The sequence below is a fragment of the Mauremys mutica genome, chromosome 10 (assembly GCF_020497125.1).
Source record: "Mauremys mutica isolate MM-2020 ecotype Southern chromosome 10, ASM2049712v1, whole genome shotgun sequence".
Taxonomy (NCBI): domain Eukaryota; kingdom Metazoa; phylum Chordata; order Testudines; family Geoemydidae; genus Mauremys; species Mauremys mutica.
Genome location: NC_059081.1, coordinates 53,250,421 through 53,261,075, shown reverse-complemented (window position 1 = coordinate 53,261,075; position 10,655 = coordinate 53,250,421).

Below are 10,655 nucleotides of genomic sequence, written 5' to 3'. Positions count from 1 at the left end.
AATTATCCCCATATTGACTGGGAACATTTCACTTCGGGATGAAATGCAGAGATAAAATTTCTCGATACTTTAAATGACTGCTTCATGGAGCAGCTGGTACGGGAACCCACAAGGGGAGAGGCAACTCTAGATTTAATCCTGAGTGGAGCGCAGGAGCTGGTCCAAGAGGTAACTATAGCAGAACTGCTTGGAAATAGTGACCATAATACAATAGCATTCAACATCCCTGTGGTGGGAAGAACACCTCAACTGCCCAACACTGTGGCATTTAATTTCAAAAGGGGGAACTATACAAAAATGAGGGGGTTATTTAGACAAAAGTTAAAAGGTACAGTGACTAAAGTGAAATCCCTGCAAGTTGCATGGGCCCTTTTTAAAGACACCATAATGGAGGCCCAACTTCAGTGTATACCCCAAATTAAGAAAAACAGTAAAAGAACTAAAAAAAGAGCCACCGTGGCTTAACAACCATGTAAAAGAAGCAGTGAGAGATAAAAAGACTTCCTTTAAAAAGTGGAAGTCAAATCCTAGTGAGGCAAATAGAAAGGAGCACAAACACTGCCAACTTAAGTGCAAGAGTGTAATAAGAAAAGCCAAAGAGGAGTTTGAAGAACGGCTAGCCAAAAACTCCAAAGGTAATAACAAAATGTTTTTTAAGTACATCAGAAGCAGGAAGCCTGCTAAACAACCAGTGGGGCCCGTTGATGATCAAAATACAAAAGGAGCGCTTAAAGACGATAAAGTCATTGCGGAGAAACTAAATGGATTCTTTGCTTCAGTCTTCACGGCTGAGGATGTTAGGGAGATTCCCAAACCTGAGCTGGCTTTTGTAGGTGACAAATCTGAGGAACTGTCACAGATTGAAGTGTCACTAGAGGAGGTTTTGGAATTAATTGATAAACTCAACATTAACAAGTCACCGGGACCAGATGGCATTCACCCAAGAGTTCTGAAAGAACTCAAATGTGAAGTTGCGGAACTATTAACTAAGGTTTGTAATCTGTCCTTTAAATCGGCTTCGGTACCCAATGACTGGAAGTTAGCTAATGTAACGCCAATATTTAAAAAGGGCTGTAGGGGTGATCCCGGCAATTAAAGACCGGTAAGTCTAATGTCGGTACCGGGCAAATTAGTTGAAACAATAGTAAAGAATAAAATTGTCAGACACATAGAAAAACAAACTCTTGAGCAATAGTCAACATGATTTCTGTAAAGGGAAATCGTGTCTTACTAATCTATTAGAGTTCTTTGAAGGGGTCAACAAACATGTGGACAAGGGGGATCCGGTGGACATAGTGTACTTAGATTTCCAGAAAGCCTTTGACAAGGTCCCTCACCAAAGGCTCTTACGTAAATTAAGCTGTCATGGGAAAAAGGGAAGGTCCTTTCATGGATTGAGAACTGGTTAAAGGACAGGGAACAAAGGATTGGAATTAATGGTAAATTCTCAGAATGGAGAGGGGTAACTAGTGGTGTTCCCCAAGGGTCAGTCCTAGGACCAATCCTATTCAATTTATTCATAAATGATCTGGAGAAAGGGGTAAACAGTGAGGTGGCAAAGTTTGCAGATGATACTAAACTACTCAAGATAGTTAAGACCAAAGCAGATTGTGAAGAACTTCAAAAAGATCTCACAAAACTAAGTGATTGGGCAACAAAATGGCAAATGAAATTTAATGTGGATAAATGTAAAGTAATGCACATTGGAAGAAATAACCCCAACTATACATACAACATGATGGGGGCTAATTTAGCTACAGCGAATCAGGAAAAAGTTCTTGGTGTCATCATGGATAGTTCTCTAAAGATGTCTACGCAGTGTGCAGAGGCGGTCAAAGAAGCAAACAGGATGTTAGGAATCATTAAAAAGGGGATAGAGAATAAGACTGAGAATATATTATTGCCCTTATATAAATCCATGGTACGCCCACATCTCGAATACTGTGTATAGATGTGGTCTCCTCACCTCAAAAAAGATATTCTAGCACTAGAAAAGGTTCAGAAAAGGGCAACTAAAATGATTAGGGGTTTAGAGAGGGTCCCATACGAGGAAAGATTAAAGACACTATGACTCTTCAGCTTGGAAAAGAGAAGACTAAGGGGGGACATGATAGAGGTATATAAAATCATGAGTGATGTTGAGAAAGTAGATAAGGAGAAGTTATTTACTTATTCCCATAATACGAGGACTAGGGGTCACCAAATGAAATTAATAGGCAGCAGGTTTAAAACAAATAAAAGGAAGTTCTTCTTCACGCAGCGCACAGTCAACTTGTGGAACTCCTTACCTAAGGAGGTTGTGAAGGCTAGGACTATAACAATGTTTAAAAGGGGACTGGATAAATTCATGGTGTCTAAGTCCATAAATGGCTATTAGCCAGGATGGGTAAGAATGGTGTCCCTAGCCTCTGTTCGTCAGAGGATGGAGATGGATGGCAGGAGAGAGATCACTTGATCATTGCCTGTTAGGTTCACTCCCTCTGGGGCACCTGGCATTGGCCACTGTCGGTAGACAGATACTGGGCTAGATGGACCTTTGGTCTGACCCGGTACGGCCTTTCTTATGTTCTTATGTTCTTAAGTCACTGTTGAAAATGGGGCAGAAAATAAGAAGTCCTATATTTAAGAATAAGATACATCTTACAAAAATGTGAACTTTCAACCTCAGTTCTGTAGAAATTTAGTTTTTAGTTTGTTAGTTGCTTTGTTTCTTGGCCTTGTAATATCTAACTCAACTACTACCGTAAAGTAAGGTAAAGAAAGGCAGAGTAAATAACGCGCTAATGTGCTGCATCTTCTTGGCTGAAACAGAATTTTTAATCACTTTTATATGGGCCATTTTGCCATCAGCAAATGTGTAAGCACATCTGATTTATAGCATACTGATCAACATCATCTAGATAATTGACTCTAGCTTTCAGATCAGCTCACTGAACTACAATCTCTTTAAATTTTATGTATTCTGATTCCACATTTTTATAAGGTAACATAATGTATGCTCTAAGTTGAAATACAATAGCTACTGCAGCACAACATTTTTACAATCAAGTTGGTACTGTACACCTCTAAGTAGACCTCCTGATAAAAGCTTTTTATATGTAACACTTTATTTTGAGTGCCCATTAATGCAAAATTGCAAAGTGATCCTTATGGAAACATGTAAAAACCACTTAAAAATGACAGCATTAAAAGTGACAGGAAATGTAAAGTGTTTTCCAATAAACAAGGATACATAGGGATAAAAACAAACAAGATCTTAACAAAAGATCATCTTATGAATTGGCAAGACAAGCTTTTGAATACTTGTATCTTGGTTATTTCAAGTCACCTCGAACTGTATTGATTGCATAATGAAACTCATAGTATAGCTTGGAGGAATGGTTGATTCATTGTCTACTAAAATGTGCCCTTGAAACTTGCTTCAGCATCATATTTGTTTTGAAATTAATAAATATTTGTAATCAAACTTGAAGTCAAGAGATTTAGACCAATGGACAATGCTAGTCTTTAACTCATAGATTTATAGGACTGGTTCAGTGAAGCAAGGAAGCAATTCCAATAAAACATAAATGGGTCTGAGCTATTACCCCCCCCCCCAAACTCAACCAAAGCAGGAATGAACCTTTTTTTCAAAAAAATAATAATTTTTTAAAATTAAAGTTAAACTTATTGATATCTTTGCACTTCCTGGTTGTGTTATAAATAAGCAATCCGGCATATATTTGTTTTAAGATTTCAAGTCCAATTGCTTTTTTTCGTGATGGGGGAGCGAGGGGGGCAAGCATTGGAACAGAGGATGGAATTGGTAACATTTTATTGTCCATTATTTTATTAATTTAAACATAACATCAAGCTACAGAGAGGCTAAACCAAACTCCAGTTTTCAGAATGTGAGATTGTTATTTATAAACCACATTTAAGGTCAACTGTTCTCTTTACAAGTCTTGTCATATATCCAATGCTTGGGTATAATTGGCCATTTTAAAAAGTTTATATCCGTGTTCCCTGGATATTGTAAGGTAGAAATAAATCAATAAAAAATACCAAATATGCAGACCCCTTAAAAATCTTTATACGTACAAGGAAGTATTTCTAAGTGCAATAGCATTCATAAAATCACCTGTTCTAATACAGATGTCCATTCTTAACATAAACAAAAGGTTGGTCAAATGCCCTACTTTTCTTGAGTAAGCAGATGGAATCAGGTACAGTGTAACAGCAAATGTCGTTATCTACCTCAACTGAATATCTGCTTTAGCAGGTCCATTCTCAGAGACGTTTTCCTCCTCTGTAAATCTTTTTCCAGATAATTCCTGCTGCCATAGAGCTTGTCCTTGTGCTGAATTCAGAGTTTGGCTGAATGCAGAAGTGGTACTTGAGTGTTTTAGTTTATGAAAGCAATAAGTCACATCCTTTAACCCGAGTAGTGAAATCCTGGCTTTGCTGAACACAGTGGAAGTTTTACATTTCAATTCAGTGGGGCTAGAGTTTCAACTTTACGTCTGGGTTGGTAAGATTTTTTTCCCCCCGTATATGCTGAAGCCTTTTCTTTTTCTTGGTGGTTATCATACATTTTCTTAGCCTTCTAAATCCATAGAGTGTACAAGTATCTGAGTGTCTATGTGGTTTAATCCTATTAATATTAAAAAGAACTCTTAAGAGAATCATCCTGAAGTTTATAGACCAGACTTTTTGGAAACTGTTTTTTTTTCCCCAAAAAACCAAAACCAACAGTGTGTGCGTGTTGTCTGCATCTTCCCTTTCTTTCCCTATCAGCCTTTGGAACTGGAGACAGTCCTCTCATTGATAATTCACATTTACAACTCTCAGTTTTATTTCCTTTTAAGGTGTTGCTACTCACAGTGGTCCTGATTCAGCAAAGCTCTTAAACACATGTTTAACTTTAAGCACATGAATAGACCCACTGATTTCAACTGGAGCCAATTAAAATAGATAACTACCTGTTTTTGTAGTTTGTATCTGTATTTGGTGAGGGGGAGGAAATGGATGGAGCAGGTAGATCTACAACTATATAGGCCCTCTGGTCACGCTTCTCCGATCAATGCCGAGAGAAGAGGTGGTCATAGAAAAGAGGGCATTGCAGCCGCTGGTCTCCCAGTCATTAATATGTATGTGTACTAAAGAACTCACAGACCTTTAAGTTTAGTTCCATGAGTGGCAGCAGTATATTTTTCATTTTAGCTTGTATAGTGTGCATCAGTGACCAGCCTATACTTGGCACGTCACTGGTGCATCTGTAGAATAATGGCCTGTATGTGGTCATCAGCTTCACTGTTGGTTATAATAATGGATGAGATCTAATAAACATCTCTTACCCACTACCCAAATGGCAATTACAGCCATTTCCTCATTAGAATCTGCAATCCCTTATTTTGTTGGCACTAAAATTATTACCTCTTTTAAAAAGTTGCAAGATGGATTAATCAATACAAATGCTCTTTATATTGTCCTGATAATGATCCATTATCCTGTAATCTGATTCTGGAGCATCCTCCGGGTATGAAGACATTTTTTAAAATATGAATATCATATCTTTGGTAATGGGCACACTGAAAAGCTAAGTGGACTTTCTTCCACAGCCATATTATGCAATTAATTTTCTCTCTCAGAACAAGATACGTTTCTGGAACAATGCTGCATTCAGGAAAAAAAACCAATAATATAACACATGTAATACAGACATGTTTAAATTTAGGAAGCCAAATATAGGGTGCTGAAATATTTTCTTAAATGTTGGCACTGAAAACAAAAGTTGAACCCAAAATATCACGACATGGAGTAGGATATACAAAATATATCCTTTTTGTAAGTGAGATCATGAGCAGGGTTAAGTCTTTACTCCATTCCCAGATGTCAATTCTGTGTTACATGGACAATGATCTTTAATACTTACATTTACAATTAGAAAATCATTTTTGTTATTGTAAATGGAGAAGTTAACACATAGCAAGGGTTTTCCTGCTTGTGAGAGCAAGTTAATGTTAATTATTTCTCTTGGAAATATGATGATTGGAGTACATACAAAAAAAATCAGGGTTAGATGATATCCAATATTCAGATATGTTACCACTTTCAACATGCTAACAACTGCAAATATAGATACACAGTAAGGACCTGATCCTGCAATGAACTCTATGACACGTCAGAGTTCTGTCTGCACAAAGCTCATTGAAAGTCTTGGACTTAAGGATCTGACTATAGTTAGACAAAACAGCTCCAGTAAAACAAGGTAGCTCATTCTTCCAACCCCAGTGAACCATGCTAATGAACAATATTAGAAGTCCTGGGCCATGCAGGTCAGCTTCTCCATGCAGGAGAAATCAGTGACATGGAGTCTGGGTATGTGCTAAGTGTAACTTGTTTTATTCACACATTACACCAGCCCTGGTTGAACAGCATGCAGCCCAGCATTCCCAACCAGGACCCAGTTCCCACAGAGCAACGTTATCTCAAGAATTGACTCTCATCAGAAAAAAAGGCAGAGACAACAAACTTTTAGAAACAAAAGGTGAAAGACAGTAACGCTGGCAGTTATACCCTAAAATATGAAACCCAGGGTTACCATTTTTTTAAAATTACTCATTAAGCTAAGAGTGAGGGGAAATGGCAAAATGTTAATTAGCAAATATTTGTTGTGCTCCTCCCATAATTTAAATTTGGCTTCACGTTTTTAGAATTAAATTGTGAGGGCCATTAGTTAGTCCATAATACATAATTTAAAGCCTTGAATTATTTCAGGGGGAAAAAAAGAGTGCTTTTATTTTCATTTTGAAAACCAGCTGCTGTGCATTGTAATCTGTTTGTCAGCCAGTATCAGTAGTGTGTGTTCTGGTAGCAAGTGACAGGTGGTCTGTTGAAAGTTGGAGAGGACTCCTGGAAAGTCAACTTGTGTATGCTGCATCAGTAAACGAAAAGGGAATGATATTTTACATTGAACATAGATTTCATGGCATTTCTTCTATTGTATCCAACACAGAACTAGGCTACAATGCCTCTTGCTTTAGTATACTACAGATTATTAATATTTATTATAGCCAGAGTGCCAGCTACAGATATACTTAAGGTTGCTGAAATGTTTCCCGTATAAACATCTGTTTTCAGTTGCTTATAATTTTCCAGGTTTCACTTGGTAGGCTGGATTTATCCTGTCCTGGCATTTTCCTGAAGGTGGATATATATTACCTGGAAAGTTTGAGCCAAACCTATTCACCATTTACACTCACTATGGATAGGGATAGAATCATAGAATCATAGCCTTTAAGGGACCATTATGATTGTCTAGTCTGACCTTCTGCACAATGCAGGTCACAGAATCTCACCCACCCATTCCTGTATCAAAACTCTAACCTATGTCTGAACTATTGAAGTCCTCAAATCGTGGTTTAAAGACTTCATGGTGCAGAGAATCCTCCAGCAAGTGACTCCTGCCCAACGCTGCAATGGAAGGTGAAAAACCCCCAGGGCCTCTGCCAATCTGCCCTAGAGGAAAATTCCTCCCCGACCCCAAATATGATGATCAGCTAAACCCTGAGCACGTGGGCAAGACTCACCAGCCAGACACCCAGGAAAGAATTCTCTGTAGTAACTCAGATCTCACTCCATCTAACATCCCATCAGAGGTCATTGGACATATTTAGCGCTAATAGTCAAAGATCAATTAATTGCCAAAATTAGGCTATCCCATCATACCATCCCCTCCATAATCTTATCAAGCTTAGTCTTGAAGCCAGATATGTCTTTTGCTCCCACTGCTCTCCTTGAAAGGCTGTTCCAGAACTTCACTCCTCTGATGGTTAGAAACCTTTGTCTAATTTCAAGTCTAAATTTCCTGATGGTCAGTTTATATCCATTTGATCTTGTGTCCACATTGGTACTGAGCTTAAATAATTCCTCTCCCTCCCTGGTATTTATCCCTCTGATATATTTATAGAGAGCAATCATAACTCCCCTCTGCCTTCTTTTGGTTAGGCTAAACAAGCCAAGCTCTTTGAGTCTCCTTTCATAAGACAGGTTTTCCATTCTTCAGATCATCCTAGTAGCCCTTCTCTGTACCTGTTCCAGTTTGAATTCATCCTTCTTAAACATGGGAGACCAGAACTGCAGACAGTATTCCAGATGATGTCTCACCAGTGTATTGTATAATGGTACTAGCACCTCCTTATCTCTACTGGAAATACCTCACCTGATGCATCCCAAGACCGCATTAGCTTTTTTCATGCCATATCACATTGGTGGCTCATAGTCATTTTGTGATCAACCAATACTCTGAGGTCCTTCTCCTCCTCTGTTACTTCCAACTGATGCGTCCCCAGCTTATAACATGGGCCATAGAAACATGGGATTTGATATGGAGATGGGCCTTATGGAAAGGAGTTGCTTCCTGACTCTTGAGTGCTTATGCAGGCAACTTTAATGTTCTCTCAGTATAGTTGTATTAATTATTATTTATATATTACCATAGGTGTACATGGTTCCTTAAAGGTAAAGGAAAAAAAAAAAGGTCCCTGTTACAGATTCTCACAGTTTACCCAGGGAATTAATAATCTAAATATAATTAGAAACCTAGCTAAAATGAAAAGTAGGATTAAGAGTAGGAGGTTTCCAGTGCATGAAGGGCCATTTAAACTCACTGGGAGTCCAAAGCTTAGGTTTTGAACCCTTCAAGACAATATGCAAAGCCTGTTTATTTGGTTTCATTTTTGGTTGTTAATCTGAATGACCTTTTTCCCAGCACAACACACTATTTGGTTTTCAGTATATTTCTTGCAGTGACATTACCAATATTTCATTCAACCTACTGTTGTTCGCTGATTTAGTATATTTAATTTCCATAAATAACACCTACTTGCTATAGTTATGGGGACAATATAATATAATAAAAGGTAAAATAACCACACACCGAGGATTTAACTTAGTATATTAGACCTAAGGTGCATAGTATTCAACCATATATATCTTAAAAGTCTGCTTCTGCATCAATTCAATACCATGTTTTTTGGGCTCTGCAGTGACATAAATCATGAATTTCGGATTAGAATTTAATCTTAAGGCTAAAGGTCATGATAACTTGGAAAATACATTTAACATCTATGAGGAAAATGATCAGCATTTTTAAAAGTCTCTACATAATTACCAATTACCGTATACTTCAGTGGCTCTAGAGGAAGTATTTTCGTCTATCAGTTAAATGAACATTTCTTAAAATGTCTTCAGATCATGTGATAAACGTGTGTTGTGAAGTTGAGTGTTAACGATGTCTCTCCAATTCTAGTCAATTTATTTATTAGAAGAATTTTGACCAAGACACCCCAAATAGAGGCTGGTGATCCAGAAGTCTCTAACCATGAGTAGTGATGAAGACCAGCAGTGACCCCGTCTATTTGTGACCATGTCAGTAGTAAGTATTAAGTGTATAATAAAATATTTTGCAGCAGGAAGGATAATTAGAGTTGGGCAAGTATCTCAAATCAATTTCCACTAAGAATCACATGAATAAAATAATCAAATTTGCTTTGACTATGTTCATTATCCTTTTCTATTAATTTCCCATGAATACTATTAGTTTACTGGCAGTAATTTTAAGCAAACATTAGAAAAAATGCATAGTGATTTTTGAATTCACTACTCCAGAAACCTGATCTTAATTTGCCACTCACCCAATTAACGAACAGACACTCTGACCTTTATGTCTAATGAAAACTACACTGTATGACAGATTTTGAATGTACTACTCACGAACTAACTACAAAGATGTCTGCTGAGTAAAAATACCTGAAGAAGAAACTGTTTTTGTGGTAAAAGTCCCTTCTGATCAGAAAACCATTTCCAGAAATCTCTTCAGAAAACCTGATCCCATAAGATTTCCAGGCACTTCTTGATGTCAAGTGGCAAAGGGAATGCATAGGATTTTACAGGGTTCCCTATGGTTGGATATATGCATAATAATTCACTAAAGGGTGGCATGTGAGGTCTCTGCCAAGAGCCAGTAGCTGACCGCTCAGCATAATGATTGGGAAATGTACATAAGGATAATATCTGAGTTGTGTCTATATTGAAAATTATGTTAAAGGCAGATAACCAGGAGATGACATGTCTCAGACAGATTCCTTTCAGGCAGAGGTAACAGACTCTTATCTCCCTATCTGATCATTGTGTGTCCCACAATATATACTTATTTACATACTGAGCCAGATGCTGATTAAGAGATTGTGAACAGAAAGGAGCATACACAAAACAAACAACCTGCAGGAAGTAACCTGCTTATGAATAAGGACAAGGGATTGTTCTGAAACATCCGGGAGTGCAGATAGACATCTGGGATCTTTCAGTGAGGCAGCAAGCTGACAGCATAACTTCATCTCATGAATGGAAGGTCACAGCCAAGCCTGGCTGTAAAACACTGGAAGGACTTTGAGTAAGCATTACTCTGAGACAAAAGTATCTAGGTAAGTTGAGGTTCTAGATGCATTCTATTTTATTGGCAACCATTTGTTTTCAATACTTCTACTTGCTCTCACTTGAATCTCTACACTCTGTTTAATAAACTTTTGCTTGATTGCATTATAAAAACATACCTAAGAGTGGCGTGTTAAGTGAAGTAGTAAGCTGAGGTGAAACTGATAAGCTGGGATGTA